The 27,941-nt window shown below is 41.8% G+C and overlaps 29 pseudogenes; all 29 read right to left on the bottom strand.

Moving 5' to 3' along the window:
• Window positions 1–77: 77 nt before the first annotated feature.
• Window positions 78–196, bottom strand: LOC137115119 (5S ribosomal RNA; annotated as a pseudogene).
• An 856-nt stretch (window positions 197–1,052) lies between these two features.
• On the bottom strand, window positions 1,053–1,171 carry LOC137114660 (5S ribosomal RNA; annotated as a pseudogene).
• Window positions 1,172–2,024: 853 nt separating this feature from the next.
• On the bottom strand, window positions 2,025–2,143 carry LOC137115118 (5S ribosomal RNA; annotated as a pseudogene).
• An 857-nt stretch (window positions 2,144–3,000) lies between these two features.
• Window positions 3,001–3,119, bottom strand: LOC137115117 (5S ribosomal RNA; annotated as a pseudogene).
• Window positions 3,120–3,972: 853 nt separating this feature from the next.
• LOC137115116 (5S ribosomal RNA) lies at window positions 3,973–4,091 on the bottom strand (annotated as a pseudogene).
• Window positions 4,092–4,948: 857 nt separating this feature from the next.
• On the bottom strand, window positions 4,949–5,067 carry LOC137115115 (5S ribosomal RNA; annotated as a pseudogene).
• Window positions 5,068–5,923: 856 nt separating this feature from the next.
• On the bottom strand, window positions 5,924–6,042 carry LOC137114574 (5S ribosomal RNA; annotated as a pseudogene).
• Window positions 6,043–6,895: 853 nt separating this feature from the next.
• LOC137114525 (5S ribosomal RNA) lies at window positions 6,896–7,014 on the bottom strand (annotated as a pseudogene).
• Window positions 7,015–7,867: 853 nt separating this feature from the next.
• On the bottom strand, window positions 7,868–7,986 carry LOC137115114 (5S ribosomal RNA; annotated as a pseudogene).
• An 857-nt stretch (window positions 7,987–8,843) lies between these two features.
• LOC137114808 (5S ribosomal RNA) lies at window positions 8,844–8,962 on the bottom strand (annotated as a pseudogene).
• Window positions 8,963–9,815: 853 nt separating this feature from the next.
• Window positions 9,816–9,934, bottom strand: LOC137114774 (5S ribosomal RNA; annotated as a pseudogene).
• Window positions 9,935–10,787: 853 nt separating this feature from the next.
• On the bottom strand, window positions 10,788–10,906 carry LOC137115112 (5S ribosomal RNA; annotated as a pseudogene).
• Window positions 10,907–11,762: 856 nt separating this feature from the next.
• Window positions 11,763–11,881, bottom strand: LOC137115193 (5S ribosomal RNA; annotated as a pseudogene).
• An 853-nt stretch (window positions 11,882–12,734) lies between these two features.
• On the bottom strand, window positions 12,735–12,853 carry LOC137114573 (5S ribosomal RNA; annotated as a pseudogene).
• Window positions 12,854–13,706: 853 nt separating this feature from the next.
• Window positions 13,707–13,825, bottom strand: LOC137114523 (5S ribosomal RNA; annotated as a pseudogene).
• An 857-nt stretch (window positions 13,826–14,682) lies between these two features.
• On the bottom strand, window positions 14,683–14,801 carry LOC137114792 (5S ribosomal RNA; annotated as a pseudogene).
• Window positions 14,802–15,654: 853 nt separating this feature from the next.
• Window positions 15,655–15,773, bottom strand: LOC137114773 (5S ribosomal RNA; annotated as a pseudogene).
• An 853-nt stretch (window positions 15,774–16,626) lies between these two features.
• LOC137115111 (5S ribosomal RNA) lies at window positions 16,627–16,745 on the bottom strand (annotated as a pseudogene).
• An 856-nt stretch (window positions 16,746–17,601) lies between these two features.
• On the bottom strand, window positions 17,602–17,720 carry LOC137115192 (5S ribosomal RNA; annotated as a pseudogene).
• Window positions 17,721–18,573: 853 nt separating this feature from the next.
• On the bottom strand, window positions 18,574–18,692 carry LOC137114572 (5S ribosomal RNA; annotated as a pseudogene).
• An 853-nt stretch (window positions 18,693–19,545) lies between these two features.
• LOC137114522 (5S ribosomal RNA) lies at window positions 19,546–19,664 on the bottom strand (annotated as a pseudogene).
• An 853-nt stretch (window positions 19,665–20,517) lies between these two features.
• LOC137115110 (5S ribosomal RNA) lies at window positions 20,518–20,636 on the bottom strand (annotated as a pseudogene).
• Window positions 20,637–21,493: 857 nt separating this feature from the next.
• LOC137114791 (5S ribosomal RNA) lies at window positions 21,494–21,612 on the bottom strand (annotated as a pseudogene).
• An 853-nt stretch (window positions 21,613–22,465) lies between these two features.
• Window positions 22,466–22,584, bottom strand: LOC137114772 (5S ribosomal RNA; annotated as a pseudogene).
• Window positions 22,585–23,437: 853 nt separating this feature from the next.
• Window positions 23,438–23,556, bottom strand: LOC137115109 (5S ribosomal RNA; annotated as a pseudogene).
• An 857-nt stretch (window positions 23,557–24,413) lies between these two features.
• Window positions 24,414–24,532, bottom strand: LOC137114807 (5S ribosomal RNA; annotated as a pseudogene).
• Window positions 24,533–25,385: 853 nt separating this feature from the next.
• Window positions 25,386–25,504, bottom strand: LOC137114771 (5S ribosomal RNA; annotated as a pseudogene).
• Window positions 25,505–26,357: 853 nt separating this feature from the next.
• LOC137115107 (5S ribosomal RNA) lies at window positions 26,358–26,476 on the bottom strand (annotated as a pseudogene).
• Window positions 26,477–27,332: 856 nt separating this feature from the next.
• LOC137115190 (5S ribosomal RNA) lies at window positions 27,333–27,451 on the bottom strand (annotated as a pseudogene).
• Between the last annotated feature and the right edge of the window lie 490 nt (window positions 27,452–27,941).

Genomic DNA, 27,941 nt, shown 5'->3' with positions numbered 1-27,941 from the left:
GATGAAAATATAGAACAATTTCTATGAATAAATAGGCAGTAACACCAGCTTGTGCTGCCCGTAAACCCAAGCAAAAAAGCTTACAGCACCTGGTATTCCCAGGCGGTCTTCCTACCAAGTACTAACCAGGCCCGGCTCTATTTGGCTGCCGAGATCGGACGAGATCGGGCGCTTAGAGAGCGGTGTGGCCGTAAGCTGCATTTGACATCATCAACAGCTCTTAAAAACGCTGGAGAAGCAGAATGCATGACACTTGCTAAGAAGAAGATAAATGTGGCAAAGTACAAAGTACTATAACTGTACTGGTCTGTTACGCCCCTGTCTAGGGGGTCAGGGTGCAACATACAAAGATAAATTAGGATGTTCCCTCTCCGGTCTCCAAACCATAATCCAGGATCGAGATGTTCCAACAGAATGATATTTATTTTAAACGAAAGAAAGTGTCAAACAAAACATGACACTACAACTCAGGGCGAACCAAGGCCAACATAATAAACAAAATAAGCCATTTCCCACAGAAAGTGCTAGCTAGCCTGATAGAAATAAACAAACCAAAAGACAGTCGCTAACCCTAACTCCCTAATGTGAAAACGGTCCAAAGAAAATGGCAGTTCACCCCTACAGATTTAATACTATTTACAAAATATACAATTTATAACAAAACCACGTCACAAAACCTAACAATTCAAAAATGCTAAATAAGGTTTGGAAACCAAGAACAGCAAACAGGTGCTGATGCCAGAAAGAGCCTCGCTTGCTGTTGGGAACCGTACTTTTAAAACTCCAGGAAGTGTAGGATGGACCAATCAGCTTCCTGTACTGCCCCCCAATCCGGCCAATCAGGCAGGGCACCTATAAGAACAACAAAATAAAAACAACACATATGGCCAGGACCGTAACATGGTCTACTAGTAATGAAGCACGATGGTTGGCAAACCAATAAAGTAGCAAAACAGCAATGAAAGAACAAAATTTGATGAAAATATAGAACAATTTCTATGAATAAATAGGCAGTAACACCAGCTTGTGCTGCCCGTAAACCCAAGCAAAAAAGCTTACAGCACCTGGTATTCCCAGGCGGTCTTCCTACCAAGTACTAACCAAGCCCGGCTCTATTTGGCTGCCGAGATCGGACGAGATCGGGCGCTTAGAGAGCGGTGGGGCCGTAAGCTGCATTTGACATCATCAACAGCTCTTAAAAACGCTGGAGAAGCAGAATGCATGACACTTGCTAAGAAGAAGATAAATGTGGCAAAGTACAAAGTACTATAACTGTACTGGTCTGTTACGCCCCTGTCTAGGGGGTCAGGGTGCAACATACAAAGATAAATTAGCATGTTCCCTCTCCGATCCCCAAACCAAAATCCAGGATCGAGATGTTCCAACAGAATGATATTTATTTTAAACGAAAGAAAGTGACAAACAAAAAATGACACAACTCAGGGCGAACCAAGGCCAACATAATAAACAAAATAAGCCATTTCCCACAGAAAGTGCTAGCTAGCCTGATAGAAATAAACAAACCAAAAGACAGTCGCTAACCCTAACTCCCTAATGTGAAAACGGTCCAAAGAAAATGGCAGTTCACCCCTACAGATTTAATACTATTTACAAAATATACAATTTATAACAAAACCACGTCACAAAACCTAACAATTCAAAAATGCTAAATAAGGTTTGGAAACCAAGAACAGCAAACAGGTGCTGATGCCAGAAAGAGCCTCGCTTGCTGTTGGGAACCGTACTTTTAAAACTCCAGGAAGTGTAGGATGGACCAATCAGCTTCCTGTACTGCCCCCCAATCCGGCCAATCAGGCAGGGCACCTATAAGAACAAGAAAATAAAAACAACACATATGGCCAGGACCGTAACATGGTCTACTAGTAATGAAGCACGATGGTTGGCAAACCAATAAAGTAGCAAAACAGCAATGAAAGAACAAAATTTGATGAAAATATAGAACAATTTCTATGAATAAATAGGCAGTAACACCAGCTTGTGCTGCCCGTAAACCCAAGCAAAAAAGCTTACAGCACCTGGTATTCCCAGGCGGTCTTCCTACCAAGTACTAACCAGGCCCGGCTCTATTTGGCTGCCGAGATCGGACGAGATCGGGCGCTTAGAGAGCGGTGTGGCCGTAAGCTGCATTTGACATCATCAACAGCTCTTAAAAACGCTGGAGAAGCAGAATGCATGACACTTGCTAAGAAGAAGATAAATGTGGCAAAGTACAAAGTACTATAACTGTACTGGTCTGTTACGCCCCTGTCTAGGGGGTCAGGGTGCAACATACAAAGATAAATTAGGATGTTCCCTCTCCGGTCTCCAAACCATAATCCAGGATCGAGATGTTCCAACAGAATGATATTTATTTTAAACGAAAGAAAGTGTCAAACAAAACATGACACTACAACTCAGGGCGAACCAAGGCCAACATAATAAACAAAATAAGCCATTTCCCACAGAAAGTGCTAGCTAGCCTGATAGAAATAAACAAACCAAAAGACAGTCGCTAACCATAACTCCCTAATGTGAAAACAGTCCAAAGAAAATGGCAGTTCACCCCTACAGATTTAATACTATTTACAAAATATACAATTTATAAACAAAACCACGGCACAAAACCTAACAATTCAAAAATGCTAAATAAGGTTTGGAAACCAAGAACAGCAAACAGGTGCTGATGCCAGAAAGAGCCTCGCTAGCTGTTGGGAACCGTACTTTTAAAACTCCAGGAAGTGTAGGATGGACCAATCAGCTTCCTGTACTGCCCCCCAATCCGGCCAATCAGGCAGGGCACCTATAAGAAAAAGAAAATAAAAACAACACATATGGCCAGGACCGTAACATGGTCTACTAGTAATGAAGCACGATGGTTGGCAAACCAATAAAGTAGCAAAACAGCAATGAAAGAACAAAATTTGATGAAAATATAGAACAATTTCTATGAATAAATAGGCAGTAACACCAGCTTGTGCTGCCCGTAAACCCAAGCAAAAAAGCTTACAGCACCTGGTATTCCCAGGCGGTCTTCCTACCAAGTACTAACCAGGCCCGGCTCTATTTGGCTGCCGAGATCGGACGAGATCGGGCGCTTAGAGAGCGGTGTGGCCGTAAGCTGCATTTGACATCATCAACAGCTCTTAAAAACGCTAGAGAAGCAGAATGCATGACACTTACTAAGAAGAAGATAAATGTGGCAAAGTACAAAGTACTATAACTGTACTGGTCTGTTACGCCCCTGTCTAGGGGGTCAGGGTGCAACATACAAAGATAAATTAGCATGTTCCCTCTCCGATCCCCAAACCAAAATCCAGGATCGAGATGTTCCAACAGAATGATATTTATTTTAAACGAAAGAAAGTGACAAACAAAAAATGACACAACTCAGGGCGAACCAAGGCCAACATAATAAACAAAATAAGCCATTTCCCACAGAAAGTGCTAGCTAGCCTGATAGAAATAAACAAACCAAAAGACAGTCGCTAACCCTAACTCCCTAATGTGAAAACGGTCCAAAGAAAATGGCAGTTCACCCCTACAGATTTAATACTATTTACAAAATATACAATTTATAACAAAACCACGTCACAAAACCTAACAATTCAAAAATGCTAAATAAGGTTTGGAAACCAAGAACAGCAAACAGGTGCTGATGCCAGAAAGAGCCTCGCTTGCTGTTGGGAACCGTACTTTTAAAACTCCAGGAAGTGTAGGATGGACCAATCAGCTTCCTGTACTGCCCCCCAATCCGGCCAATCAGGCAGGGCACCTATAAGAACAAGAAAATAAAAACAACACATATGGCCAGGACCGTAACATGGTCTACTAGTAATGAAGCACGATGGTTGGCAAACCAATAAAGTAGCAAAACAGCAATGAAAGAACAAAATTTGATGAAAATATAGAACAATTTCTATGAATAAATAGGCAGTAACACCAGCTTGTGCTGCCCGTAAACCCAAGCAAAAAAGCTTACAGCACCTGGTATTCCCAGGCGGTCTTCCTACCAAGTACTAACCAGGCCCGGCTCTATTTGGCTGCCGAGATCGGACGAGATCGGGCGCTTAGAGAGCGGTGTGGCCGTAAGCTGCATTTGACATCATCAACAGCTCTTAAAAACGCTGGAGAAGCAGAATGCATGACACTTGCTAAGAAGAAGATAAATGTGGCAAAGTACAAAGTACTATAACTGTACTGGTCTGTTACGCCCCTGTCTAGGGGGTCAGGGTGCAACATACAAAGATAAATTAGGATGTTCCCTCTCCGGTCTCCAAACCATAATCCAGGATCGAGATGTTCCAACAGAATGATATTTATTTTAAACGAAAGAAAGTGTCAAACAAAACATGACACTACAACTCAGGGCGAACCAAGGCCAACATAATAAACAAAATAAGCCATTTCTCACAGAAAGTGCTAGCTAGCCTGATAGAAATAAACAAACCAAAAGACAGTCGCTAACCATAACTCCCTAATGTGAAAACAGTCCAAAGAAAATGGCAGTTCACCCCTACAGATTTAATACTATTTACAAAATATACAATTTATAAACAAAACCACGGCACAAAACCTAACAATTCAAAAATGCTAAATACGGTTTGGAAACCAAGAACAGCAAACAGGTGCTGATGCCAGAAAGAGCCTCGCTAGCTGTTGGGAACCGTACTTTTAAAACTCCAGGAAGTGTAGGATGGACCAATCAGCTTCCTGTACTGCCCCCCAATCCGGCCAATCAGGCAGGTCACCTATAAGAAAAAGAAAATAAAAACAACACATATGGCCAGGACCGTAACATGGTCTACTAGTAATGAAGCACGATGGTTGGCAAACCAATAAAGTAGCAAAACAGCAATGAAAGAACAAAATTTGATGAAAATATAGAACAATTTCTATGAATAAATAGGCAGTAACACCAGCTTGTGCTGCCCGTAAACCCAAGCAAAAAAGCTTACAGCACCTGGTATTCCCAGGCGGTCTTCCTACCAAGTACTAACCAGGCCCGGCTCTATTTGGCTGCCGAGATCGGACGAGATCGGGCGCTTAGAGAGCGGTGTGGCCGTAAGCTGCATTTGACATCATCAACAGCTCTTAAAAACGCTGGAGAAGCAGAATGCATGACACTTGCTAAGAAGAAGATAAATGTGGCAAAGTACAAAGTACTATAACTGTACTGGTCTGTTACGCCCCTGTCTAGGGGGTCAGGGTGCAACATACAAAGATAAATTAGGATGTTCCCTCTCCGGTCTCCAAACCATAATCCAGGATCGAGATGTTCCAACAGAATGATATTTATTTTAAACGAAAGAAAGTGTCAAACAAAACATGACACTACAACTCAGGGCGAACCAAGGCCAACATAATAAACAAAATAAGCCATTTCCCACAGAAAGTGCTAGCTAGCCTGATAGAAATAAACAAACCAAAAGACAGTCGCTAACCCTAACTCCCTAATGTGAAAACGGTCCAAAGAAAATGGCAGTTCACCCCTACAGATTTAATACTATTTACAAAATATACAATTTATAACAAAACCACGTCACAAAACCTAACAATTCAAAAATGCTAAATAAGGTTTGGAAACCAAGAACAGCAAACAGGTGCTGATGCCAGAAAGAGCCTCGCTTGCTGTTGGGAACCGTACTTTTAAAACTCCAGGAAGTGTAGGATGGACCAATCAGCTTCCTGTACTGCCCCCCAATCCGGCCAATCAGGCAGGGCACCTATAAGAACAAGAAAATAAAAACAACACATATGGCCAGGACCGTAACATGGTCTACTAGTAATGAAGCACGATGGTTGGCAAACCAATAAAGTAGCAAAACAGCAATGAAAGAACAAAATTTGATGAAAATATAGAACAATTTCTATGAATAAATAGGCAGTAACACCAGCTTGTGCTGCCCGTAAACCCAAGCAAAAAAGCTTACAGCACCTGGTATTCCCAGGCGGTCTTCCTACCAAGTACTAACCAGGCCCGGTTCTATTTGGCTGCCGAGATCGGACGAGATCGGGCGCTTAGAGAGCGGTGTGGCCGTAAGCTGCATTTGACATCATCAACAGCTCTTAAAAACGCTGGAGAAGCAGAATGCATGACACTTGCTAAGAAGAAGATAAATGTGGCAAAGTACAAAGTACTATAACTGTACTGGTCTTTTACGCCCCTGTCTAGGGGGTCAGGGTGCAACATACAAAGATAAATTAGCATGTTCCCTCTCCGATCCCCAAACCAAAATCCAGGATCGAGATGTTCCAACAGAATGATATTTATTTTAAACGAAAGAAAGTGACAAACAAAAAATGACACAACTCAGGGCGAACCAAGGCCAACATAATAAACAAAATAAGCCATTTCCCACAGAAAGTGCTAGCTAGCCTGATAGAAATAAACAAACCAAAAGACAGTCGCTAACCCTAACTCCCTAATGTGAAAACGGTCCAAAGAAAATGGCAGTTCACCCCTACAGATTTAATACTATTTACAAAATATACAATTTATAACAAAACCACGTCACAAAACCTAACAATTCAAAAATGCTAAATACGGTTTGGAAACCAAGAACAGCAAACAGGTGCTGATGCCAGAAAGAGCCTCGCTTGCTGTTGGGAACCGTACTTTTAAAACTCCAGGAAGTGTAGGATGGACCAATCAGCTTCCTGTACTGCCCCCCAATCCGGCCAATCAGGCAGGGCACCTATAAGAACAAGAAAATAAAAACAACACATATGGCCAGGACCGTAACATGGTCTACTAGTAATGAAGCACGATGGTTGGCAAACCAATAAAGTAGCAAAACAGCAATGAAAGAACAAAATTTGATGAAAATATAGAACAATTTCTATGAATAAATAGGCAGTAACACCAGCTTGTGCTGCCCGTAAACCCAAGCAAAAAAGCTTACAGCACCTGGTATTCCCAGGCGGTCTTCCTACCAAGTACTAACCAGGCCCGGCTCTATTTGGCTGCCGAGATCGGACGAGATCGGGCGCTTAGAGAGCGGTGGGGCCGTAAGCTGCATTTGACATCATCAACAGCTCTTAAAAACGCTGGAGAAGCAGAATGCATGACACTTGCTAAGAAGAAGATAAATGTGGCAAAGTACAAAGTACTATAACTGTACTGGTCTGTTACGCCCCTGTCTAGGGGGTCAGGGTGCAACATACAAAGATAAATTAGCATGTTCCCTCTCCGATCCCCAAACCAAAATCCAGGATCGAGATGTTCCAACAGAATGATATTTATTTTAAACGAAAGAAAGTGACAAACAAAAAATGACACAACTCATGGCGAACCAAGGCCAACATAATAAACAAAATAAGCCATTTCCCACAGAAAGTGCTAGCTAGCCTGATAGAAATAAACAAACCAAAAGACAGTCGCTAACCCTAACTCCCTAATGTGAAAACGGTCCAAAGAAAATGGCAGTTCACCCCTACAGATTTAATACTATTTACAAAATATACAATTTATAACAAAACCACGTCACAAAACCTAACAATTCAAAAATGCTAAATAAGGTTTGGAAACCAAGAACAGCAAACAGGTGCTGATGCCAGAAAGAGCCTCGCTTGCTGTTAGGAACCGTACTTTTAAAACTCCAGGAAGTGTAGGATGGACCAATCAGCTTCCTGTACTGCCCCCCAATCCGGCCAATCAGGCAGGGCACCTATAAGAACAAGAAAATAAAAACAACACATATGGCCAGGACCGTAACATGGTCTACTAGTAATGAAGCACGATGGTTGGCAAACCAATAAAGTAGCAAAACAGCAATGAAAGAACAAAATTTGATGAAAATATAGAACAATTTCTATGAATAAATAGGCAGTAACACCAGCTTGTGCTGCCCGTAAACCCAAGCAAAAAAGCTTACAGCACCTGGTATTCCCAGGCGGTCTTCCTACCAAGTACTAACCAGGCCCGGCTCTATTTGGCTGCCGAGATCGGACGAGATCGGGCGCTTAGAGAGCGGTGTGGCCGTAAGCTGCATTTGACATCATCAACAGCTCTTAAAAACGCTGGAGAAGCAGAATGCATGACACTTGCTAAGAAGAAGATAAATATGGCAAAGTACAAAGTACTATAACTGTACTGGTCTGTTACGCCCCTGTCTAGGGGGTCAGGGTGAAACAGACAAAGATAAATTTGGATGTTCCCTCTCCGATCCTCAAACCAAAATCCAGGATTGAGATGTTCCAACAGAATGATATTTATTTTAAACGAAAGAAAGTGTCAAACAAAACATGACTCTACAACTCAGGGCGAACCAAGGCCAACATAATAAACAAAATAAGCCATTTCCCACCGAAAGTGTTAGCTAGCCTGATAGAAATAAACAAACCAAAAGATAGTCGCTAACCCTAACTCCCTAATGTGAAAACACTCCAAAGAAAATGGCAGTTCACCCCTACAGATTTAATACTATTTACAAAATATACAATTTATAAACAAATCCACGGCACAAAACCTAACAATTCAAAAATGCTAAATAAGGTTTGGAAACCAAGAAAAGCAAACAGGTGCTGATGCCAGAAAGAGCCTCGCTAGCTGTTGGGAACCGTACTTTTAAAACTCCAGGAAGTGTAGGATGGACCAATCAGCTTCCTGTACTGCCCCCCAATCCGGCCAATCAGGCAGGGCACCTATAAGAACAAGAAAATAAAAACAACACATATGGCCAGGACTGTAACATGGTCTACTAGTAATGAAGCACGATGGTTGGCAAACCAATAAAGTAGCAAAACAGCAATGAAAGAACAAAATTTGATGAAAATATAGAACAATTTCTATGAATAAATAGGCAGTAACACCAGCTTGTGCTGCCCGTAAACCCAAGCAAAGAAGCTTACAGCACGTGGTATTCCCAGGCGGTCTTCCTACCAAGTACTAACAAGGCCCGGCCATATTTGGCTGCTGAGATCGGACGGGATCGGGCGCTTAGAGAGCAGTGTGGCCGTAAGCTGCATTTGACATCATCAACAGCTCTTAAAAACGCTGGAGAAGCAGAATGCATGACACTTGCTAAGAAGAAGATAAATGTGGCAAAGTACAAAGTACTATAACTGTACTGGTCTGTTACGCCCCTGTCTAGGGGGTCAGGGTGCAACATACAAAGATAAATTAGCATGTTCCCTCTCCGATCCCCAAACCAAAATCCAGGATCGAGATGTTCCAACAGAATGATATTTATTTTAAACGAAAGAAAGTGACAAACAAAAAATGACACAACTCATGGCGAACCAAGGCCAACATAATAAACAAAATAAGCCATTTCCCACAGAAAGTGCTAGCTAGCCTGATAGAAATAAACAAACCAAAAGACAGTCGCTAACCCTAACTCCCTAATGTGAAAACGGTCCAAAGAAAATGGCAGTTCACCCCTACAGATTTAATACTATTTACAAAATATACAATTTATAACAAAACCACGTCACAAAACCTAACAATTCAAAAATGCTAAATAAGGTTTGGAAACCAAGAACAGCAAACAGGTGCTGATGCCAGAAAGAGCCTCGCTTGCTGTTGGGAACCGTACTTTTAAAACTCCAGGAAGTGTAGGATGGACCAATCAGCTTCCTGTACTGCCCCCCAATCCGGCCAATCAGGCAGGGCACCTATAAGAACAAGAAAATAAAAACAACACATATGGCCAGGACCGTAACATGGTCTACTAGTAATGAAGCACGATGGTTGGCAAACCAATAAAGTAGCAAAACAGCAATGAAAGAACAAAATTTGATGAAAATATAGAACAATTTCTATGAATAAATAGGCAGTAACACCAGCTTGTGCTGCCCGTAAACCTAAGCAAAAAAGCTTACAGCACCTGGTATTCCCAGGCGGTCTTCCTACCAAGTTCTAACCAGGCTCGGCTCTATTTGGCTGCCGAGATCGGACGAGATCGAGCGCTTAGAGAGCGGTGGGGCCGTAAGCTGCATTTGACATCATCAACAGCTCTTAAAAACGCTGGAGAAGCAGAATGCATGACACTTGCTAAGAAGAAGATAAATGTGGCAAAGTACAAAGTACTATAACTGTACTGGTCTGTTACGCCCCTGTCTAGGGGGTCAGGGTGCAACATACAAAGATAAATTAGCATGTTCCCTCTCCGATCCCCAAACCAAAATCCAGGATCGAGATGTTCCAACAGAATGATATTTATTTTAAACGAAAGAAAGTGACAAACAAAAAATGACACAACTCATGGCGAACCAAGGCCAACATAATAAACAAAATAAGCCATTTCCCACAGAAAGTGCTAGCTAGCCTGATAGAAATAAACAAACCAAAAGACAGTCGCTAACCCTAACTCCCTAATGTGAAAACGGTCCAAAGAAAATGGCAGTTCACCCCTACAGATTTAATACTATTTACAAAATATACAATTTATAACAAAACCACGTCACAAAACCTAACAATTCAAAAATGCTAAATAAGGTTTGGAAACCAAGAACAGCAAACAGGTGCTGATGCCAGAAAGAGCCTCGCTTGCTGTTGGGAACCGTACTTTTAAAACTCCAGGAAGTGTAGGATGGACCAATCAGCTTCCTGTACTGCCCCCCAATCTGGCCAATCAGGCAGGGCACCTATAAGAACAAGAAAATAAAAACAACACATATGGCCAGGACCGTAACATGGTCTACTAGTAATGAAGCACGATGGTTGGCAAACCAATAAAGTAGCAAAACAGCAATGAAAGAACAAAATTTGATGAAAATATAGAACAATTTCTATGAATAAATAGGCAGTAACACCAGCTTGTGCTGCCCGTAAACCCAAGCAAAAAAGCTTACAGCACCTGGTATTCCCAGGCGGTCTTCCTACCAAGTACTAACCAGGCCCGGCTCTATTTGGCTGCCGAGATCGGACGAGATCGGGCGCTTAGAGAGCGGTGTGGCCGTAAGCTGCATTTGACATCATCAACAGCTCTTAAAAACGCTGGAGAAGCAGAATGCATGACACTTGCTAAGAAGAAGATAAATGTGGCAAAGTACAAAGTACTATAACTGTACTGGTCTGTTACGCCCCTGTCTAGGGGGTCAGGGTGCAACATACAAAGATAAATTAGGATGTTCCCTCTCCGGTCTCCAAACCATAATCCAGGATCGAGATGTTCCAACAGAATGATATTTATTTTAAACGAAAGAAAGTGTCAAACAAAACATGACACTACAACTCAGGGCGAACCAAGGCCAACATAATAAACAAAATAAGCCATTTCCCACAGAAAGTGCTAGCTAGCCTGATAGAAATAAACAAACCAAAAGACAGTCGCTAACCCTAACTCCCTAATGTGAAAACGGTCCAAAGAAAATGGCAGTTCACCCCTACAGATTTAATACTATTTACAAAATATACAATTTATAACAAAACCACGTCACAAAACCTAACAATTCAAAAATGCTAAATAAGGTTTGGAAACCAAGAACAGCAAACAGGTGCTGATGCCAGAAAGAGCCTCGCTTGCTGTTGGGAACCGTACTTTTAAAACTCCAGGAAGTGTAGGATGGACCAATCAGCTTCCTGTACTGCCCCCCAATCCGGCCAATCAGGCAGGGCACCTATAAGAACAAGAAAATAAAAACAACACATATGGCCAGGACCGTAACATGGTCTACTAGTAATGAAGCACGATGGTTGGCAAACCAATAAAGTAGCAAAACAGCAATGAAAGAACAAAATTTGATGAAAATATAGAACAATTTCTATGAATAAATAGGCAGTAACACCAGCTTGTGCTGCCCGTAAACCCAAGCAAAAAAGCTTACAGCACCTGGTATTCCCAGGCGGTCTTCCTACCAAGTACTAACCAGGCCCGGCTCTATTTGGCTGCCGAGATCGGACGAGATCGGGCGCTTAGAGAGCGGTTTGGCCGTAAGCTGCATTTGACATCATCAACAGCTCTTAAAAACGCTAGAGAAGCAGAATGCATGACACTTACTAAGAAGAAGATAAATGTGGCAAAGTACAAAGTACTATAACTGTACTGGTCTGTTACGCCCCTGTCTAGGGGGTCAGGGTGCAACATACAAAGATAAATTAGCATATTCCCTCTCCGATCCCCAAACCAAAATCCAGGATCGAGATGTTCCAACAGAATGATATTTATTTTAAACGAAAGAAAGTGACAAACAAAAAATGACACAACTCATGGCGAACCAAGGCCAACATAATAAACAAAATAAGCCATTTCCCACAGAAAGTGCTAGCTAGCCTGATAGAAATAAACAAACCAAAAGACAGTCGCTAACCCTAACTCCCTAATGTGAAAACGGTCCAAAGAAAATGGCAGTTCACCCCTACAGATTTAATACTATTTACAAAATATACAATTTATAACAAAACCACGTCACAAAACCTAACAATTCAAAAATGCTAAATAAGGTTTGGAAACCAAGAACAGCAAACAGGTGCTGATGCCAGAAAGAGCCTCGCTTGCTGTTGGGAACCGTACTTTTAAAACTCCAGGAAGTGTAGGATGGACCAATCAGCTTCCTGTACTGCCCCCCAATCCGGCCAATCAGGCAGGGCACCTATAAGAACAAGAAAATAAAAACAACACATATGGCCAGGACCGTAACATGGTCTACTAGTAATGAAGCACGATGGTTGGCAAACCAATAAAGTAGCAAAACAGCAATGAAAGAACAAAATTTGATGAAAATATAGAACAATTTCTATGAATAAATAGGCAGTAACACCAGCTTGTGCTGCCCGTAAACCCAAGCAAAAAAGCTTACAGCACCTGGTATTCCCAGGCGGTCTTCCTACCAAGTACTAACCAGGCCCGGTTCTATTTGGCTGCCGAGATCGGACGAGATCGGGCGCTTAGAGAGCGGTGTGGCCGTAAGCTGCATTTGACATCATCAACAGCTCTTAAAAACGCTGGAGAAGCAGAATGCATGACACTTGCTAAGAAGAAGATAAATGTGGCAAAGTACAAAGTACTATAACTGTACTGGTCTTTTACGCCCCTGTCTAGGGGGTCAGGGTGCAACATACAAAGATAAATTAGCATGTTCCCTCTCCGATCCCCAAACCAAAATCCAGGATCGAGATGTTCCAACAGAATGATATTTATTTTAAACGAAAGAAAGTGACAAACAAAAAATGACACAACTCAGGGCGAACCAAGGCCAACATAATAAACAAAATAAGCCATTTCCCACAGAAAGTGCTAGCTAGCCTGATAGAAATAAACAAACCAAAAGACAGTCGCTAACCCTAACTCCCTAATGTGAAAACGGTCCAAAGAAAATGGCAGTTCACCCCTACAGATTTAATACTATTTACAAAATATACAATTTATAACAAAACCACGTCACAAAACCTAACAATTCAAAAATGCTAAATACGGTTTGGAAACCAAGAACAGCAAACAGGTGCTGATGCCAGAAAGAGCCTCGCTTGCTGTTGGGAACCGTACTTTTAAAACTCCAGGAAGTGTAGGATGGACCAATCAGCTTCCTGTACTGCCCCCCAATCCGGCCAATCAGGCAGGGCACCTATAAGAACAAGAAAATAAAAACAACACATATGGCCAGGACCGTAACATGGTCTACTAGTAATGAAGCACGATGGTTGGCAAACCAATAAAGTAGCAAAACAGCAATGAAAGAACAAAATTCGATGAAAATATAGAACAATTTCTATGAATAAATAGGCAGTAACACCAGCTTGTGCTGCCCGTAAACCCAAGCAAAAAAGCTTACAGCACCTGGTATTCCCAGGCGGTCTTCCTACCAAGTACTAACCAGGCCCGGCTCTATTTGGCTGCCGAGATCGGACGAGATCGGGCGCTTAGAGAGCGGTGGGGCCGTAAGCTGCATTTGACATCATCAACAGCTCTTAAAAACGCTGGAGAAGCAGAATGCATGACACTTGCTAAGAAGAAGATAAATGTGGCAAAGTACAAAGTACTATAACTGTACTGGTCTGTTACGCCCCTGTCTAGGGGGTCAGGGTGAAACAGACAAAGATAAATTTGGATGTTCCCTCTCCGATCCTCAAACCAAAATCCAGGATTGAGATGTTCCAACAGAATGATATTTATTTTAAACGAAAGAAAGTGTCAAACAAAACATGACTCTACAACTCAGGGCGAACCAAGGCCAACATAATAAACAAAATAAGCCATTTCCCACCGAAAGTGTTAGCTAGCCTGATAGAAATAAACAAACCAAAAGATAGTCGCTAACCCTAACTCCCTAATGTGAAAACACTCCAAAGAAAATGGCAGTTCACCCCTACAGATTTAATACTATTTACAAAATATACAATTTATAAACAAATCCACGGCACAAAACCTAACAATTCAAAAATGCTAAATAAGGTTTGGAAACCAAGAAAAGCAAACAGGTGCTGATGCCAGAAAGAGCCTCGCTAGCTGTTGGGAACCGTACTTTTAAAACTCCAGGAAGTGTAGGATGGACCAATCAGCTTCCTGTACTGCCCCCCAATCCGGCCAATCAGGCAGGGCACCTATAAGAACAAGAAAATAAAAACAACACATATGGCCAGGACTGTAACATGGTCTACTAGTAATGAAGCACGATGGTTGGCAAACCAATAAAGTAGCAAAACAGCAATGAAAGAACAAAATTTGATGAAAATATAGAACAATTTCTATGAATAAATAGGCAGTAACACCAGCTTGTGCTGCCCGTAAACCCAAGCAAAGAAGCTTACAGCACGTGGTATTCCCAGGCGGTCTTCCTACCAAGTACTAACAAGGCCCGGCCATATTTGACTGCTGAGATCGGACGGGATCGGGCGCTTAGAGAGCAGTGTGGCCGTAAGCTGCATTTGACATCATCAACAGCTCTTAAAAACGCTGGAGAAGCAGAATGCATGACACTTGCTAAGAAGAAGATAAATGTGGCAAAGTACAAAGTACTATAACTGTACTGGTCTGTTACGCCCCTGTCTAGGGGGTCAGGGTGCAACATACAAAGATAAATTAGCATGTTCCCTCTCCGATCCCCAAACCAAAATCCAGGATCGAGATGTTCCAACAGAATGATATTTATTTTAAACGAAAGAAAGTGACAAACAAAAAATGACACAACTCATGGCGAACCAAGGCCAACATAATAAACAAAATAAGCCATTTCCCACAGAAAGTGCTAGCTAGCCTGATAGAAATAAACAAACCAAAAGACAGTCGCTAACCCTAACTCCCTAATGTGAAAACGGTCCAAAGAAAATGGCAGTTCACCCCTACAGATTTAATACTATTTACAAAATATACAATTTATAACAAAACCACGTCACAAAACCTAACAATTCAAAAATGCTAAATAAGGTTTGGAAACCAAGAACAGCAAACAGGTGCTGATGCCAGAAAGAGCCTCGCTTGCTGTTGGGAACCGTACTTTTAAAACTCCAGGAAGTGTAGGATGGACCAATCAGCTTCCTGTACTGCCCCCCAATCCGGCCAATCAGGCAGGGCACCTATAAGAACAAGAAAATAAAAACAACACATATGGCCAGGACCGTAACATGGTCTACTAGTAATGAAGCACGATGGTTGGCAAACCAATAAAGTAGCAAAACAGCAATGAAAGAACAAAATTTGATGAAAATATAGAACAATTTCTATGAATAAATAGGCAGTAACACCAGCTTGTGCTGCCCGTAAACCTAAGCAAAAAAGCTTACAGCACCTGGTATTCCCAGGCGGTCTTCCTACCAAGTTCTAACCAGGCTCGGCTCTATTTGGCTGCCGAGATCGGACGAGATCGAGCGCTTAGAGAGCGGTGGGGCCGTAAGCTGCATTTGACATCATCAACAGCTCTTAAAAACGCTGGAGAAGCAGAATGCATGACACTTGCTAAGAAGAAGATAAATGTGGCAAAGTACAAAGTACTATAACTGTACTGGTCTGTTACGCCCCTGTCTAGGGGGTCAGGGTGCAACATACAAAGATAAATTAGCATGTTCCCTCTCCGATCCCCAAACCAAAATCCAGGATCGAGATGTTCCAACAGAATGATATTTATTTTAAACGAAAGAAAGTGACAAACAAAAAATGACACAACTCATGGCGAACCAAGGCCAACATAATAAACAAAATAAGCCATTTCCCACAGAAAGTGCTAGCTAGCCTGATAGAAATAAACAAACCAAAAGACAGTCGCTAACCCTAACTCCCTAATGTGAAAACGGTCCAAAGAAAATGGCAGTTCACCCCTACAGATTTAATACTATTTACAAAATATACAATTTATAACAAAACCACGTCACAAAACCTAACAATTCAAAAATGCTAAATAAGGTTTGGAAACCAAGAACAGCAAACAGGTGCTGATGCCAGAAAGAGCCTCGCTTGCTGTTGGGAACCGTACTTTTAAAACTCCAGGAAGTGTAGGATGGACCAATCAGCTTCCTGTACTGCCCCCCAATCTGGCCAATCAGGCAGGGCACCTATAAGAACAAGAAAATAAAAACAACACATATGGCCAGGACCGTAACATGGTCTACTAGTAATGAAGCACGATGGTTGGCAAACCAATAAAGTAGCAAAACAGCAATGAAAGAACAAAATTTGATGAAAATATAGAACAATTTCTATGAATAAATAGGCAGTAACACCAGCTTGTGCTGCCCGTAAACCCAAGCAAAAAAGCTTACAGCACCTGGTATTCCCAGGCGGTCTTCCTACCAAGTACTAACCAGGCCCGGCTCTATTTGGCTGCCGAGATCGGACGAGATCGGGCGCTTAGAGAGCGGTGTGGCCGTAAGCTGCATTTGACATCATCAACAGCTCTTAAAAACGCTGGAGAAGCAGAATGCATGACACTTGCTAAGAAGAAGATAAATGTGGCAAAGTACAAAGTACTATAACTGTACTGGTCTGTTACGCCCCTGTCTAGGGGGTCAGGGTGCAACATACAAAGATAAATTAGGATGTTCCCTCTCCGGTCTCCAAACCATAATCCAGGATCGAGATGTTCCAACAGAATGATATTTATTTTAAACGAAAGAAAGTGTCAAACAAAACATGACACTACAACTCAGGGCGAACCAAGGCCAACATAATAAACAAAATAAGCCATTTCCCACAGAAAGTGCTAGCTAGCCTGATAGAAATAAACAAACCAAAAGACAGTCGCTAACCCTAACTCCCTAATGTGAAAACGGTCCAAAGAAAATGGCAGTTCACCCCTACAGATTTAATACTATTTACAAAATATACAATTTATAACAAAACCACGTCACAAAACCTAACAATTCAAAAATGCTAAATAAGGTTTGGAAACCAAGAACAGCAAACAGGTGCTGATGCCAGAAAGAGCCTCGCTTGCTGTTGGGAACCGTACTTTTAAAACTCCAGGAAGTGTAGGATGGACCAATCAGCTTCCTGTACTGCCCCCCAATCCGGCCAATCAGGCAGGGCACCTATAAGAACAAGAAAATAAAAACAACACATATGGCCAGGACCGTAACATGGTCTACTAGTAATGAAGCACGATGGTTGGCAAACCAATAAAGTAGCAAAACAGCAATGAAAGAACAAAATTTGATGAAAATATAGAACAATTTCTATGAATAAATAGGCAGTAACACCAGCTTGTGCTGCCCGTAAACCCAAGCAAAAAAGCTTACAGCACCTGGTATTCCCAGGCGGTCTTCCTACCAAGTACTAACCAGGCCCGGCTCTATTTGGCTGCCGAGATCGGACGAGATCGGGCGCTTAGAGAGCGGTTTGGCCGTAAGCTGCATTTGACATCATCAACAGCTCTTAAAAACGCTAGAGAAGCAGAATGCATGACACTTACTAAGAAGAAGATAAATGTGGCAAAGTACAAAGTACTATAACTGTACTGGTCTGTTACGCCCCTGTCTAGGGGGTCAGGGTGCAACATACAAAGATAAATTAGCATATTCCCTCTCCGATCCCCAAACCAAAATCCAGGATCGAGATGTTCCAACAGAATGATATTTATTTTAAACGAAAGAAAGTGACAAACAAAAAATGACACAACTCATGGCGAACCAAGGCCAACATAATAAACAAAATAAGCCATTTCCCACAGAAAGTGCTAGCTAGCCTGATAGAAATAAACAAACCAAAAGACAGTCGCTAACCCTAACTCCCTAATGTGAAAACGGTCCAAAGAAAATGGCAGTTCACCCCTACAGATTTAATACTATTTACAAAATATACAATTTATAACAAAACCACGTCACAAAACCTAACAATTCAAAAATGCTAAATAAGGTTTGGAAACCAAGAACAGCAAACAGGTGCTGATGCCAGAAAGAGCCTCGCTTGCTGTTGGGAACCGTACTTTTAAAACTCCAGGAAGTGTAGGATGGACCAATCAGCTTCCTGTACTGCCCCCCAATCCGGCCAATCAGGCAGGGCACCTATAAGAACAAGAAAATAAAAACAACACATATGGCCAGGACCGTAACATGGTCTACTAGTAATGAAGCACGATGGTTGGCAAACCAATAAAGTAGCAAAACAGCAATGAAAGAACAAAATTTGATGAAAATATAGAACAATTTCTATGAATAAATAGGCAGTAACACCAGCTTGTGCTGCCCGTAAACCCAAGCAAAAAAGCTTACAGCACCTGGTATTCCCAGGCGGTCTTCCTACCAAGTACTAACCAGGCCCGGTTCTATTTGGCTGCCGAGATCGGACGAGATCGGGCGCTTAGAGAGCGGTGTGGCCGTAAGCTGCATTTGACATCATCAACAGCTCTTAAAAACGCTGGAGAAGCAGAATGCATGACACTTGCTAAGAAGAAGATAAATGTGGCAAAGTACAAAGTACTATAACTGTACTGGTCTTTTACGCCCCTGTCTAGGGGGTCAGGGTGCAACATACAAAGATAAATTAGCATGTTCCCTCTCCGATCCCCAAACCAAAATCCAGGATCGAGATGTTCCAACAGAATGATATTTATTTTAAACGAAAGAAAGTGACAAACAAAAAATGACACAACTCAGGGCGAACCAAGGCCAACATAATAAACAAAATAAGCCATTTCCCACAGAAAGTGCTAGCTAGCCTGATAGAAATAAACAAACCAAAAGACAGTCGCTAACCCTAACTCCCTAATGTGAAAACGGTCCAAAGAAAATGGCAGTTCACCCCTACAGATTTAATACTATTTACAAAATATACAATTTATAACAAAACCACGTCACAAAACCTAACAATTCAAAAATGCTAAATACGGTTTGGAAACCAAGAACAGCAAACAGGTGCTGATGCCAGAAAGAGCCTCGCTTGCTGTTGGGAACCGTACTTTTAAAACTCCAGGAAGTGTAGGATGGACCAATCAGCTTCCTGTACTGCCCCCCAATCCGGCCAATCAGGCAGGGCACCTATAAGAACAAGAAAATAAAAACAACACATATGGCCAGGACCGTAACATGGTCTACTAGTAATGAAGCACGATGGTTGGCAAACCAATAAAGTAGCAAAACAGCAATGAAAGAACAAAATTTGATGAAAATATAGAACAATTTCTATGAATAAATAGGCAGTAACACCAGCTTGTGCTGCCCGTAAACCCAAGCAAAAAAGCTTACAGCACCTGGTATTCCCAGGCGGTCTTCCTACCAAGTACTAACCAGGCCCGGCTCTATTTGGCTGCCGAGATCGGACGAGATCGGGCGCTTAGAGAGCGGTGGGGCCGTAAGCTGCATTTGACATCATCAACAGCTCTTAAAAACGCTGGAGAAGCAGAATGCATGACACTTGCTAAGAAGAAGATAAATGTGGCAAAGTACAAAGTACTATAACTGTACTGGTCTGTTACGCCCCTGTCTAGGGGGTCAGGGTGCAACATACAAAGATAAATTAGCATGTTCCCTCTCCGATCCCCAAACCAAAATCCAGGATCGAGATGTTCCAACAGAATGATATTTATTTTAAACGAAAGAAAGTGACAAACAAAAAATGACACAACTCATGGCGAACCAAGGCCAACATAATAAACAAAATAAGCCATTTCCCACAGAAAGTGCTAGCTAGCCTGATAGAAATAAACAAACCAAAAGACAGTCGCTAACCCTAACTCCCTAATGTGAAAACGGTCCAAAGAAAATGGCAGTTCACCCCTACAGATTTAATACTATTTACAAAATATACAATTTATAACAAAACCACGTCACAAAACCTAACAATTCAAAAATGCTAAATAAGGTTTGGAAACCAAGAACAGCAAACAGGTGCTGATGCCAGAAAGAGCCTCGCTTGCTGTTAGGAACCGTACTTTTAAAACTCCAGGAAGTGTAGGATGGACCAATCAGCTTCCTGTACTGCCCCCCAATCCGGCCAATCAGGCAGGGCACCTATAAGAACAAGAAAATAAAAACAACACATATGGCCAGGACCGTAACATGGTCTACTAGTAATGAAGCACGATGGTTGGCAAACCAATAAAGTAGCAAAACAGCAATGAAAGAACAAAATTTGATGAAAATATAGAACAATTTCTATGAATAAATAGGCAGTAACACCAGCTTGTGCTGCCCGTAAACCCAAGCAAAAAAGCTTACAGCACCTGGTATTCCCAGGCGGTCTTCCTACCAAGTACTAACCAGGCCCGGCTCTATTTGGCTGCCGAGATCGGACGAGATCGGGCGCTTAGAGAGCGGTGTGGCCGTAAGCTGCATTTGACATCATCAACAGCTCTTAAAAACGCTGGAGAAGCAGAATGCATGACACTTGCTAAGAAGAAGATAAATATGGCAAAGTACAAAGTACTATAACTGTACTGGTCTGTTACGCCCCTGTCTAGGGGGTCAGGGTGAAACAGACAAAGATAAATTTGGATGTTCCCTCTCCGATCCTCAAACCAAAATCCAGGATTGAGATGTTCCAACAGAATGATATTTATTTTAAACGAAAGAAAGTGTCAAACAAAACATGACTCTACAACTCAGGGCGAACCAAGGCCAACATAATAAACAAAATAAGCCATTTCCCACCGAAAGTGTTAGCTAGCCTGATAGAAATAAACAAACCAAAAGATAGTCGCTAACCCTAACTCCCTAATGTGAAAACACTCCAAAGAAAATGGCAGTTCACCCCTACAGATTTAATACTATTTACAAAATATACAATTTATAAACAAATCCACGGCACAAAACCTAACAATTCAAAAATGCTAAATAAGGTTTGGAAACCAAGAAAAGCAAACAGGTGCTGATGCCAGAAAGAGCCTCGCTAGCTGTTGGGAACCGTACTTTTAAAACTCCAGGAAGTGTAGGATGGACCAATCAGCTTCCTGTACTGCCCCCCAATCCGGCCAATCAGGCAGGGCACCTATAAGAACAAGAAAATAAAAACAACACATATGGCCAGGACTGTAACATGGTCTACTAGTAATGAAGCACGATGGTTGGCAAACCAATAAAGTAGCAAAACAGCAATGAAAGAACAAAATTTGATGAAAATATAGAACAATTTCTATGAATAAATAGGCAGTAACACCAGCTTGTGCTGCCCGTAAACCCAAGCAAAGAAGCTTACAGCACGTGGTATTCCCAGGCGGTCTTCCTACCAAGTACTAACAAGGCCCGGCCATATTTGACTGCTGAGATCGGACGGGATCGGGCGCTTAGAGAGCAGTGTGGCCGTAAGCTGCATTTGACATCATCAACAGCTCTTAAAAACGCTGGAGAAGCAGAATGCATGACACTTGCTAAGAAGAAGATAAATGTGGCAAAGTACAAAGTACTATAACTGTACTGGTCTGTTACGCCCCTGTCTAGGGGGTCAGGGTGCAACATACAAAGATAAATTAGCATGTTCCCTCTCCGATCCCCAAACCAAAATCCAGGATCGAGATGTTCCAACAGAATGATATTTATTTTAAACGAAAGAAAGTGACAAACAAAAAATGACACAACTCATGGCGAACCAAGGCCAACATAATAAACAAAATAAGCCATTTCCCACAGAAAGTGCTAGCTAGCCTGATAGAAATAAACAAACCAAAAGACAGTCGCTAACCCTAACTCCCTAATGTGAAAACGGTCCAAAGAAAATGGCAGTTCACCCCTACAGATTTAATACTATTTACAAAATATACAATTTATAACAAAACCACGTCACAAAACCTAACAATTCAAAAATGCTAAATAAGGTTTGGAAACCAAGAACAGCAAACAGGTGCTGATGCCAGAAAGAGCCTCGCTTGCTGTTGGGAACCGTACTTTTAAAACTCCAGGAAGTGTAGGATGGACCAATCAGCTTCCTGTACTGCCCCCCAATCCGGCCAATCAGGCAGGGCACCTATAAGAACAAGAAAATAAAAACAACACATATGGCCAGGACCGTAACATGGTCTACTAGTAATGAAGCACGATGGTTGGCAAACCAATAAAGTAGCAAAACAGCAATGAAAGAACAAAATTTGATGAAAATATAGAACAATTTCTATGAATAAATAGGCAGTAACACCAGCTTGTGCTGCCCGTAAACCTAAGCAAAAAAGCTTACAGCACCTGGTATTCCCAGGCGGTCTTCCTACCAAGTTCTAACCAGGCTCGGCTCTATTTGGCTGCCGAGATCGGACGAGATCGAGCGCTTAGAGAGCGGTGGGGCCGTAAGCTGCATTTGACATCATCAACAGCTCTTAAAAACGCTGGAGAAGCAGAATGCATGACACTTGCTAAGAAGAAGATAAATGTGGCAAAGTACAAAGTACTATAACTGTACTGGTCTGTTACGCCCCTGTCTAGGGGGTCAGGGTGCAACATACAAAGATAAATTAGCATGTTCCCTCTCCGATCCCCAAACCAAAATCCAGGATCGAGATGTTCCAACAGAATGATATTTATTTTAAACGAAAGAAAGTGACAAACAAAAAATGACACAACTCATGGCGAACCAAGGCCAACATAATAAACAAAATAAGCCATTTCCCACAGAAAGTGCTAGCTAGCCTGATAGAAATAAACAAACCAAAAGACAGTCGCTAACCCTAACTCCCTAATGTGAAAACGGTCCAAAGAAAATGGCAGTTCACCCCTACAGATTTAATACTATTTACAAAATATACAATTTATAACAAAACCACGTCACAAAACCTAACAATTCAAAAATGCTAAATAAGGTTTGGAAACCAAGAACAGCAAACAGGTGCTGATGCCAGAAAGAGCCTCGCTTGCTGTTAGGAACCGTACTTTTAAAACTCCAGGAAGTGTAGGATGGACCAATCAGCTTCCTGTACTGCCCCCCAATCCGGCCAATCAGGCAGGGCACCTATAAGAACAAGAAAATAAAAACAACACATATGGCCAGGACCGTAACATGGTCTACTAGTAATGAAGCACGATGGTTGGCAAACCAATAAAGTAGCAAAACAGCAATGAAAGAACAAAATTTGATGAAAATATAGAACAATTTCTATGAATAAATAGGCAGTAACACCAGCTTGTGCTGCCCGTAAACCCAAGCAAAAAAGCTTACAGCACCTGGTATTCCCAGGCGGTCTTCCTACCAAGTACTAACCAGGCCCGGCTCTATTTGGCTGCCGAGATCGGACGAGATCGGGCGCTTAGAGAGCGGTGTGGCCGTAAGCTGCATTTGACATCATCAACAGCTCTTAAAAACGCTGGAGAAGCAGAATGCATGACACTTGCTAAGAAGAAGATAAATATGGCAAAGTACAAAGTACTATAACTGTACTGGTCTGTTACGCCCCTGTCTAGGGGGTCAGGGTGAAACAGACAAAGATAAATTTGGATGTTCCCTCTCCGATCCTCAAACCAAAATCCAGGATTGAGATGTTCCAACAGAATGATATTTATTTTAAACGAAAGAAAGTGTCAAACAAAACATGACTCTACAACTCAGGGCGAACCAAGGCCAACATAATAAACAAAATAAGCCATTTCCCACCGAAAGTGTTAGCTAGCCTGATAGAAATAAACAAACCAAAAGATAGTCGCTAACCCTAACTCCCTAATGTGAAAACACTCCAAAGAAAATGGCAGTTCACCCCTACAGATTTAATACTATTTACAAAATATACAATTTATAAACAAATCCACGGCACAAAACCTAACAATTCAAAAATGCTAAATAAGGTTTGGAAACCAAGAAAAGCAAACAGGTGCTGATGCCAGAAAGAGCCTCGCTAGCTGTTGGGAACCGTACTTTTAAAACTCCAGGAAGTGTAGGATGGACCAATCAGCTTCCTGTACTGCCCCCCAATCCGGCCAATCAGGCAGGGCACCTATAAGAACAAGAAAATAAAAACAACACATATGGCCAGGACTGTAACATGGTCTACTAGTAATGAAGCACGATGGTTGGCAAACCAATAAAGTAGCAAAACAGCAATGAAAGAACAAAATTTGATGAAAATATAGAACAATTTCTATGAATAAATAGGCAGTAACACCAGCTTGTGCTGCCCGTAAACCCAAGCAAAGAAGCTTACAGCACGTGGTATTCCCAGGCGGTCTTCCTACCAAGTACTAACAAGGCCCGGCCATATTTGGCTGCTGAGATCGGACGGGATCGGGCGCTTAGAGAGCAGTGTGGCCGTAAGCTGCATTTGACATCATCAACAGCTCTTAAAAACGCTGGAGAAGCAGAATGCATGACACTTGCTAAGAAGAAGATAAATGTGGCAAAGTACAAAGTACTATAACTGTACTGGTCTGTTACGCCCCTGTCTAGGGGGTCAGGGTGCAACATACAAAGATAAATTAGCATGTTCCCTCTCCGATCCCCAAACCAAAATCCAGGATCGAGATGTTCCAACAGAATGATATTTATTTTAAACGAAAGAAAGTGACAAACAAAAAATGACACAACTCATGGCGAACCAAGGCCAACATAATAAACAAAATAAGCCATTTCCCACAGAAAGTGCTAGCTAGCCTGATAGAAATAAACAAACCAAAAGACAGTCGCTAACCCTAACTCCCTAATGTGAAAACGGTCCAAAGAAAATGGCAGTTCACCCCTACAGATTTAATACTATTTACAAAATATACAATTTATAACAAAACCACGTCACAAAACCTAACAATTCAAAAATGCTAAATAAGGTTTGGAAACCAAGAACAGCAAACAGGTGCTGATGCCAGAAAGAGCCTCGCTTGCTGTTGGGAACCGTACTTTTAAAACTCCAGGAAGTGTAGGATGGACCAATCAGCTTCCTGTACTGCCCCCCAATCCGGCCAATCAGGCAGGGCACCTATAAGAACAAGAAAATAAAAACAACACATATGGCCAGGACCGTAACATGGTCTACTAGTAATGAAGCACGATGGTTGGCAAACCAATAAAGTAGCAAAACAGCAATGAAAGAACAAAATTTGATGAAAATATAGAACAATTTCTATGAATAAATAGGCAGTAACACCAGCTTGTGCTGCCCGTAAACCTAAGCAAAAAAGCTTACAGCACCTGGTATTCCCAGGCGGTCTTCCTACCAAGTTCTAACCAGGCTCGGCTCTATTTGGCTGCCGAGATCGGACGAGATCGAGCGCTTAGAGAGCGGTGGGGCCGTAAGCTGCATTTGACATCATCAACAGCTCTTAAAAACGCTGGAGAAGCAGAATGCATGACACTTGCTAAGAAGAAGATAAATGTGGCAAAGTACAAAGTACTATAACTGTACTGGTCTGTTACGCCCCTGTCTAGGGGGTCAGGGTGCAACATACAAAGATAAATTAGCATGTTCCCTCTCCGATCCCCAAACCAAAATCCAGGATCGAGATGTTCCAACAGAATGATATTTATTTTAAACGAAAGAAAGTGACAAACAAAAAATGACACAACTCATGGCGAACCAAGGCCAACATAATAAACAAAATAAGCCATTTCCCACAGAAAGTGCTAGCTAGCCTGATAGAAATAAACAAACCAAAAGACAGTCGCTAACCCTAACTCCCTAATGTGAAAACGGTCCAAAGAAAATGGCAGTTCACCCCTACAGATTTAATACTATTTACAAAATATACAATTTATAACAAAACCACGTCACAAAACCTAACAATTCAAAAATGCTAAATAAGGTTTGGAAACCAAGAACAGCAAACAGGTGCTGATGCCAGAAAGAGCCTCGCTTGCTGTTGGGAACCGTACTTTTAAAACTCCAGGAAGTGTAGGATGGACCAATCAGCTTCCTGTACTGCCCCCCAATCTGGCCAATCAGGCAGGGCACCTATAAGAACAAGAAAATAAAAACAACACATATGGCCAGGACCGTAACATGGTCTACTAGTAATGAAGCACGATGGTTGGCAAACCAATAAAGTAGCAAAACAGCAATGAAAGAACAAAATTTGATGAAAATATAGAACAATTTCTATGAATAAATAGGCAGTAACACCAGCTTGTGCTGCCCGTAAACCCAAGCAAAAAAGCTTACAGCACCTGGTATTCCCAGGCGGTCTTCCTACCAAGTACTAACCAGGCCCGGCTCTATTTGGCTGCCGAGATCGGACGAGATCGGGCGCTTAGAGAGCGGTGTGGCCGTAAGCTGCATTTGACATCATCAACAGCTCTTAAAAACGCTGGAGAAGCAGAATGCATGACACTTGCTAAGAAGAAGATAAATGTGGCAAAGTACAAAGTACTATAACTGTACTGGTCTGTTACGCCCCTGTCTAGGGGGTCAGGGTGCAACATACAAAGATAAATTAGGATGTTCCCTCTCCGGTCTCCAAACCATAATCCAGGATCGAGATGTTCCAACAGAATGATATTTATTTTAAACGAAAGAAAGTGTCAAACAAAACATGACACTACAACTCAGGGCGAACCAAGGCCAACATAATAAACAAAATAAGCCATTTCCCACAGAAAGTGCTAGCTAGCCTGATAGAAATAAACAAACCAAAAGACAGTCGCTAACCCTAACTCCCTAATGTGAAAACGGTCCAAAGAAAATGGCAGTTCACCCCTACAGATTTAATACTATTTACAAAATATACAATTTATAACAAAACCACGTCACAAAACCTAACAATTCAAAAATGCTAAATAAGGTTTGGAAACCAAGAACAGCAAACAGGTGCTGATGCCAGAAAGAGCCTCGCTTGCTGTTGGGAACCGTACTTTTAAAACTCCAGGAAGTGTAGGATGGACCAATCAGCTTCCTGTACTGCCCCCCAATCCGGCCAATCAGGCAGGGCACCTATAAGAACAAGAAAATAAAAACAACACATATGGCCAGGACCGTAACATGGTCTACTAGTAATGAAGCACGATGGTTGGCAAACCAATAAAGTAGCAAAACAGCAATGAAAGAACAAAATTTGATGAAAATATAGAACAATTTCTATGAATAAATAGGCAGTAACACCAGCTTGTGCTGCCCGTAAACCCAAGCAAAAAAGCTTACAGCACCTGGTATTCCCAGGCGGTCTTCCTACCAAGTACTAACCAGGCCCGGCTCTATTTGGCTGCCGAGATCGGACGAGATCGGGCGCTTAGAGAGCGGTTTGGCCGTAAGCTGCATTTGACATCATCAACAGCTCTTAAAAACGCTAGAGAAGCAGAATGCATGACACTTACTAAGAAGAAGATAAATGTGGCAAAGTACAAAGTACTATAACTGTACTGGTCTGTTACGCCCCTGTCTAGGGGGTCAGGGTGCAACATACAAAGATAAATTAGCATATTCCCTCTCCGATCCCCAAACCAAAATCCAGGATCGAGATGTTCCAACAGAATGATATTTATTTTAAACGAAAGAAAGTGACAAACAAAAAATGACACAACTCATGGCGAACCAAGGCCAACATAATAAACAAAATAAGCCATTTCCCACAGAAAGTGCTAGCTAGCCTGATAGAAATAAACAAACCAAAAGACAGTCGCTAACCCTAACTCCCTAATGTGAAAACGGTCCAAAGAAAATGGCAGTTCACCCCTACAGATTTAATACTATTTACAAAATATACAATTTATAACAAAACCACGTCACAAAACCTAACAATTCAA

This window comes from Channa argus, unplaced genomic scaffold (assembly GCF_033026475.1).
Source record: "Channa argus isolate prfri unplaced genomic scaffold, Channa argus male v1.0 Contig020, whole genome shotgun sequence".
NCBI classification, from domain to species: Eukaryota; Metazoa; Chordata; class Actinopteri; order Anabantiformes; family Channidae; genus Channa; species Channa argus.
This window is presented reverse-complemented; position numbering and strand designations above follow the sequence as displayed.